We start from the raw sequence: 7,565 nt of genomic DNA on the forward strand, positions 1-7,565 counted from the left end.
CCAGTGTGGTTTCAACTACCATCTCTATACTGCTAATTTCCAGATCTGTCTCTTGTCCCAGTCCTCATCCTGAGCAATAAAACTACAATTTTAACTCTGCTTTTGGACTCCTCTATTCAAAGGTCACAAAAATACCTCATGCTCAATCATAACCAAGAATGAACTCATCTTCCTTTTTTTTAAAAAAAAAAAAAAAGCTCACTCCTTTATCCCCCATTTATTCCACTATTCTTCTGGCTAGACAGGCATGAAAAATCCTGATGACCTCCTTCCTCTCTTGATCCTTTCATATTAAGTTGCCAAGTCTTTGACTGACATCTCCACCAGTTCAAATCCTATCCAACTCTCAAGGCCTATCTCAAATCTGCTCACTGTAGGAAGCTTATCTTCCCTTTTCCAGCCAGACAGGATCCCTGAAGGAGGGAGAAGAGAGGACAGAGGAAATATTTGAAGAGATAATGACTGAAATTTTTCCAAACATGATGAAATCTATAAACGTTCAGATTTAAGAATCTCAATGAACCTTAAAATAAGAAGCATGAAAAAACAAAAAGCCAGCATCAAGGAACATCATAAACAAATTGTTCAAAATCAGAGCTGTAAGAGAAAATTTTCATTACTCGAAAAAAAAAAAAAGGTTCCATACGGAGAAAGAAAGTCAAGGACGACAGTAAATTTCTCATTAGAAACAATGTGTTCAAGAAGACCGTGAAGTAACATCGTTAAAGTACTGAAAGAAAAAAGCAAAAACAAATGAAAAAAACCTGTCCACTAAGAATTCTATATCCAGGGAAGATAGTTTTTGAAAAACAATGGTATTTTTTTTTTTTTTTTGAGACGGAGCCTCGCTTTGTCACCCAGGTTGGAGTGCAGTGGAGTGACCTTGGGTCACTGCAACCTCCACCTCCCAGGTTCAAGTGATTCTCCTGCCTCAGCCTCCTGAGTAGCTGGGGTTACAGGTGCTGCACACCACCACGCTCAGCTAATTTTTGTATTTTTTAGTAGAGATGGGGTTTCACCAAGTTGGTCAGTCTGGTCTCAAACTCCTGACCTCGTGATCTGCACACCTCAGCCTCCCAAAGTGGGTAAAAATATTTTTAGATATACAAAACCCAAAAGAACTTATCAACAGCAGAATCACACTGTAAAAAAATGTTAAAGAAAGTCTTTCTGGCAGAAGAAAAATTATACCAGATGAAAATATGGATCTACACAAAGGAATGAAGAACACCAAAAATGGAAACTAAAAGGGTACCTATGTAGTTTTATAAATTATCTTTTTATCTTTAAAAGATCATAAACTGGCTGGATGTGGTGGCTCACACTTGTAATCTCAGCACTTCTGGAGAACAAGGAGGGAGGATTGCCTGAGGACAGGTAATTGAGGCTGCAGTGTGCTATAGTTGCACCATTGCACTTCAGTCTGAGTGATAGAGCAAGACCCTGTCTCTAAAAAATAATTAATAGAAGATAATTGTTTAACCAAAGTGAAGAGTCACAGAAGGTCAGAGGAAGAAGGAATCTGCAATTTCATTTGCAATCTGAATTACTTACTGAATTCATATAATTAGTGGGAGGGCCAGGAATATAAATCAAGTTCTCTGATGGAACCTAACCAAATGATGACAGATATACTAGTCCCCGCTTATCTGTGGTTTTACTTTCCAAAGTTTCAGTTATCTGTGGGGGACTAAGTCCAAAAATGCTAAATGAAAAATTCCAGAAGTAAATAATCTATAGGCTTAAAAAAATAATTTATAAGTTTTAAACTGCATGCCATTCTGAGTAACATGATAAACTCTGACATTGTCCTGCTGTGTACTGCCCTGGACGTGACTCACTCCTTTGTCCAGTACATCCACGCTGCATGTGTTACCCACCTATTGGGCACTTCGTAATCATCTTGGTTTGTCAGATCAACAGATCACAAGAAGAAAGGTGGGTACAGTATGATGTTTTGAGAGAAGGAGATAGAGGGAAATCACATTCACATAACTTTTATTAAATTGTTGTAATTGTTCTATTTTCTTATTAGTTGTTGCTTTTCATCTCTTACTCTAATTTATAAATTAAACTTTATCATAGGTATGTATGTATAGGAAAAAGCATCGTATATAGAGGGTTCTGTACTACATACATATCCATGGTTTCAGGAACCCACTGGGTTTCTTTTTTTTTTTTTTTTTTTTTTTTTTTTTGAGACGGAGTCTCGCTCTGTCGCCCAGGCTGGAGTGCAGTGGCCGGATCTCAGCTCACTGCAAGCTCCGCCTCCCGGGTTTACGCCATTCTCCTGCCTCAGCCTCCCGAGTAGCTGGGACTACAGGCGCCCGCCACCTCACCCGGCTGGTTTTTTGTATTTTTTTTTTTTTAGTAGATACGGGGTTTCACTGTGTTAGCCAGGATGGTCTCGATCTGCTGACCTCGTGATCCGCCCGTCTCGGCCTCCCAGAGTGCTGGGATTACAGGCTTGAGCCACCGCGCCCGGCCCCACTAGGTTTCTTAGAGTATATCCCCCCAGATAAGGGGGGACTACTGTACAAAGCTCCTTTCTAACAGACAAGAAACAAAGTTACTCTTTCTCTGGTTTCCAGGTCAAATACTTTTCTTCTCCCTCTCCAGCCCTTCCTCCAGCCATTCCTTGCTCTCATACACCCTCATAATATTTGCACAGTGATTTATGGTCTGCCAACCCTTCCAGGTCTGTTACCTCACTTGATCCTAAGAACAACTCCAAGTATATAGGTCAGTTATTTGCATATTTCTGATTTTATAGATGCAAAAACTGAAGCTCAGATCCTAGTTAAATTTCCCAGGGTCAGAGTGTAATCGCTGGGTGAAGACGGGAATTGAATTTCAACCTTCTGATGCCAAACTTTGTGTTCATTCCACCATCCCAGTGTTGCCTCTCTCGTGTGCCTGCAATTCCACATTATTTGGCAACACTCATCTTGTTTCTAAATTATTTTCTCATACCCAAAGTCATGATATTTACAGAAAAAGCAACCTCAGAAAAGCAAAGGTACAGCTTTTTCTTTCAGTCAACTCTTGGGCTTATTTATAACACATTCCTTCTTTGAAAGCAGGAGTTCTGAAAATAGCACATCTATCCTTTGCCTATTAAGGGATAGTGGAACAATTAGGCTCAGCACAAAGCTAATTCCACGATAACTGTGAACAAATTAGCAAGACTGAAAAACAGCAAAAGTCACCAGAGGGAAGAAAATGTACAATTTATCAATGAACGATCTCTTGGTTTCCTATTGCCAGAAACTTTTAAGTGTAGTATGTGTACTGGTATATTCCCAATTATATTGAAAATGATCTATTAGCAGTATAAAATTCGTGGGGTGGAGAGAAATTCTTTCTTTCAGAAAACATTTAATTCCCCCCCTCCCCCCAGCTTTTTGTGAGTCACTGTGCCAAATGTAGATGGGAAAAGAGAATAAGAGGTCCTCATCTCTAACTTGTTCCTTAACAGGGACACAGTATAATATGAGCTGTAGTGGAGTTGCATCCTAGGTACTGAAAAAGATTTTATTTGTTTTTTGATTATGAAGCTTAGTTTGGCTGGATATGAAATTCTTGGTTGGAATTTTTCTTTAGAATGCTGAATATAGGTCCCCAATCTCTTCTGGCTTGTAGGGTTTCTGCTGAAAGGTCTGCTGTTAACCTGATGTAGCTGATCTGCCCCTTCTCTCTAGCTGCCTTTAGTATTTTTTCTTTCACATTGACCTTGTATTTTTAGTAGAGACAGGGTTTGGCCATATTGTCCAGGCAGGTCTCGAACTCCTGGCCTCAAGCAATCCACCCGCCTTGGCCTCCCAAAGTGATGGGATTACAGGCGTGAGCCACTGTGTCCAGCCTGAGTTCTGAAATTGAATCAGTAATAATAATAATACTCCTACCAACTGGAAAAAGTCCCAAACAGATTCACAGCCAAATTCTACCAGACATATAAAGAGCTGATACCAATCCTACAAAAACTATTCCAAAAACTTGAGAATTCCTCCGTAACTCATCCTATGAGGCCAGCATCATTCTCATACCAAAACCTGCCAGAGACACAACAAAAAAAGAAAACTTCAGGCCAATATCCCTGATGAACATGAATAAGAATACCTGAAAATGAGGAGTCAACTTTGGAACTGGGAAACAGGCAAGAGTGTGTGTGCAGGGGAACTGCCTTTTATGAACCAAAACCCAGCAACATATCAAAAAGCCAATCCACTGTGATCAAGTGGGCTTTATTCCTGGGATGCAAGGTTTTGATTCAGTATATGGAAATCAATACATGTAATTCATCACATAAACAGAACTAAACACAAAACCACATGATCATCTCGACAGACACAGAAAATGCTTTCAATAAAATTCAACATCCCTTCATGGCAAAAACCCTTAAAAACTATGAGGCATCAAAGGAACATAACCTCAAAACAATAAGAATTACCTATGACAAATCCACAGCCAACAATAAACTGAATTGGCAAAAGCTGGAAGCATTCTGCTTGAGAACTGCAACAAGACAAGGATGCCCACTCTCACCTCTCCTATTCAACACAGTACTGGAAGTCCTAGTGAGAACAATCAGGCAAGAGAAAAAAAAAATAAAAAGCATCCAAATAGGAAGAGAGGAAGTCAAAATATCTCTTTTCACAGAAAATGTGATTCTAAACTTAGAAAACCCCATAGTCTCTGCCTCAAGGCTCCTAGATATGATAAACTTCAGCAGTCTCAGGATATAAAATCAATACACAAAAATCAGTAGCATTTCTATACAACAACAACATTCAAGCTGAGAGCCAAATCAAGAATCCCATTCACAATAGCCACAAAAGACTTTAGCTAGAAATACAGCTAACCAGGAAGGTGAAAGATCTCTATAATGGGAATTACAAAACACTGCTGACAGAAATCAGAGACGACATAAAACAAATGGAAAAACATTCCATGCTCACAGACAGGAAGAATCAATCTTGTTAAAATGGCCATATTGCCCAAAGCAATGTACAGATTCAATGCAATTCCTATTAAACTACCAATGGCATTTTCACAGAATTAGAAAAAACTATTTTAAAATTCATATGGAACCAAAGAAAAGCCCAAATAGCCAAGGCAATCCTAAGCAAAAAGAACAAAGCTGAAGGCATCACACTATCCAACTTCCAACTACACTACAAGACTACAGTAATCAAAACAGCATGGTACTAGTACAAAAACAGACGGACCAATGGAACCAAATAGAGAACCCAGAAATAAAGCCACACAACCTACAGCCATCTGATCTTCAATAAAGTTGACAAAAACAATGGGGAAAGGACTCTATTCAATAAATGGTGCTGGGATAACTGGTTAGCCAATGCAGAATAGAACTGGACACCTTCAGCATATATAAAAATAACTTAAGATGGATTAAAGACTTCTATTAGTCTGTTCTCGTGCTGCTATACAGAAATAGCTGAGACTGAATAATTTCTAAAGAACAGAGGTTTAACTGGCTCAGTCCACAGGCTGTATAGGGAACATGGCAGCATCACCTTCTTTGGAGGCATCAGGGAGCTTTCAATCATGGTGGAAGGTAAAGGGGAGCCAGGCATCTTACATTGCAGGAGCAGGAGCAAAAGAAAGGGGGAGGTGCTACACACACAGATCTCGCAATAATTCACTATCACGAGAACAGTAGCAAGAAGGATGATGTTAAACCATGATAGCTGGACACGCTGGCTCATGCCTCTAATCCCAGCACTTTGGGAGGCTGAGCCCGTCGGATCACCTGAGGTCGGGAGTTTGAGACCAGCCTGACCAACACAGAGAAACCCCGTCTCTACTAAAAATACAAAATTAGCCAGGCGTGGTGGCACATGCCTGTAATCCCAGCTACTAGGGAGGCTGAGGCAAGAGAATCGCTTGAACCTGGGAGGCGGAGGTTGCGGTGAGCCAAGATTACGCAATTGTACTACAGCCTGGGCAACAAAAGCAAAACTCCATCTCAAAAAAAAAAACATGAGAAACCGCCCCCATGATCCAATCACCTCCCATCAGGCACCACCTCCAACGTTGGGGATTACAGTTCAACATAAGATTCAGGTTGGGACACAAATCCAAACCATATCAAGACTTACATGTAAAACCTAACTCAGAAAAAAACAAAACAAACCCACAAAAAAAACCCCTAGAAGGACAGCTAGGAAATACCATTCTGGATGTAGGCCCTGGCAAAGATTTCATGAGGAAGACACCAAAAGCAATTGCAACAAAAACAAAAATTGACAAATGGGAACTAATTAAACTAAAGAGCTTCTCTGCTCAGCAAAATAAACTTATCAACAGAGTAACTACACAACCTACAAAATGGAAGAAAATATTTGCAAACTATGGATCTGACAAAGGTCTAATTTTTCAGAATCTATAAGGAACTTAAGCAAAAAACAAAACAACAAAAAAAACATTAAAGTGGGCAGAGGAGGCTGGGCATACTGGCTCACATCTGTAATCTCAGCACTTTGGGAGGCTGAGGGTGGAACACTTGAGGTCAGGAGTTCAGGACCAGCCTGGCTAACATGGTGAAACCCCATCTCTACTAAAAATATGAAAATTAGCCGGGCATGGTGGTGCACACCTGTAGTCCCAGCTACTAGGGAGGCTAAGGCAGGAGAATCACTTGAACCTGGGAGGTGGAGGCTGCAAAGAGCCAAGATCGTGCCACTGCACTCAAGCCTAGGTGACAGAGCGAGAGACCATCTCAAAAAAAAAAAAAAACCAACATTGGTAAAGGATATGATATGAACAGACACTTCTCAAAAGACATACACACAGTCAGTAAGTAAATGAAAAAACGTTCAACATCACTAATCATTAGAGAAATGCATCTCACCCCAGGCAGAATGGCTATGATTAAAAGTAAAAAGAAACAGATGCTGGCAAGGTTGCAGAGAAAAGGGAACACTTATACACTGTTGGTGGGAATGTAAATTAGTTCCACCACTGTGTAAAGCAGCATAGGGATTTCTCAAACTTAAAACATTTTACCATTCAACCCAGCAATCCTATTACCAGGTATATACCTAAAGGAATATAAATCATTCTCCCATAAAGACACATGCATACATATGTTCATCACAGCACTATTCACAATAGCAAAGGCATGGAATCAACCTAAATACCCATCAACAGTGGACTGGATAATGAAAATGTGGTACATATATACTATGGAACACTACAGTCATAAAAAAGAACAAGATCATGTCCTTTGCAGGAGCATGGAGTTGGAGACTGTTATCCTAGGCGATATGCAGGAATAGAAATCCAAATACTCTCACTTATAAGTGGGAGTTAAACATTAAGTACACCATGGACACAAAGAAGGCAGCAAAAGATACCAGGGCCTACCTAAGAGTAGAGGGTGAGGATCAAAAAACTAGCTATCAGGTACTGTGCTCACAACTTGGATGACAAAACATTGACAAAACCCCTGCAATACACAATTTACCCATGTTACAAACCTGCACATGTACCCTCTGAAAGTTGGAAAGAAAAAAAATAAGACATTAAAAAAGACTGCTACA

Source organism: Rhinopithecus roxellana, chromosome 17 (assembly GCF_007565055.1).
Source record: "Rhinopithecus roxellana isolate Shanxi Qingling chromosome 17, ASM756505v1, whole genome shotgun sequence".
NCBI lineage: Eukaryota > Metazoa > Chordata > Mammalia > Primates > Cercopithecidae > Rhinopithecus > Rhinopithecus roxellana.